At 63.5% G+C, this 301-nt stretch overlaps 1 protein-coding gene across 1 annotated transcript in view; it reads left to right on the top strand.

The window, feature by feature from the left end:
• Nucleotides 1–301, top strand: part of ABLIM3 (actin binding LIM protein family, member 3) — a gene marked incomplete at its 5' end in the record, with an annotated part of 20,278 nt that overhangs the window by 14,928 nt on the left and 5,049 nt on the right. The window lies entirely within an intron of this gene.

Raw genomic sequence — 301 nt, 5'->3', positions numbered from 1 at the left:
CGGGGCTAGCTGTGGGAGGGGGGGCGAGGCCACGGAGGGGTGGCAGAGGGGACGAGGGTGGCCATTGTTAGCTGATGCCAGGAGCCAGAGCAGCCTCAGGAAAGGGATGAAGAAGGTAATTTGCGGTTTCACGTGGAGCCCTGCAGGAAAATCACAGGCTGTCCTGGATGGATGCTCTGGGGTGAAATGGGCCGGGGCGGACGTTGTTGCAGGCTGGGGAGGAGGTGCAGGGGTGTTCGGTGTGTCTCAGCAGGGCTGACCTGTGCTCTCCCAGCTTGCTTTCTGTGCGCAGGGGGGCAGC

This window comes from Pterocles gutturalis, unplaced genomic scaffold, assembly GCF_000699245.1.
Source record: "Pterocles gutturalis isolate BGI_N339 unplaced genomic scaffold, ASM69924v1 scaffold5989, whole genome shotgun sequence".
NCBI classification, from domain to species: Eukaryota; Metazoa; Chordata; class Aves; order Pterocliformes; family Pteroclidae; genus Pterocles; species Pterocles gutturalis.
The sequence above is the reverse complement of the archived record's forward strand: the minus strand, read 5'-3'. Positions and strand labels throughout refer to the sequence as shown.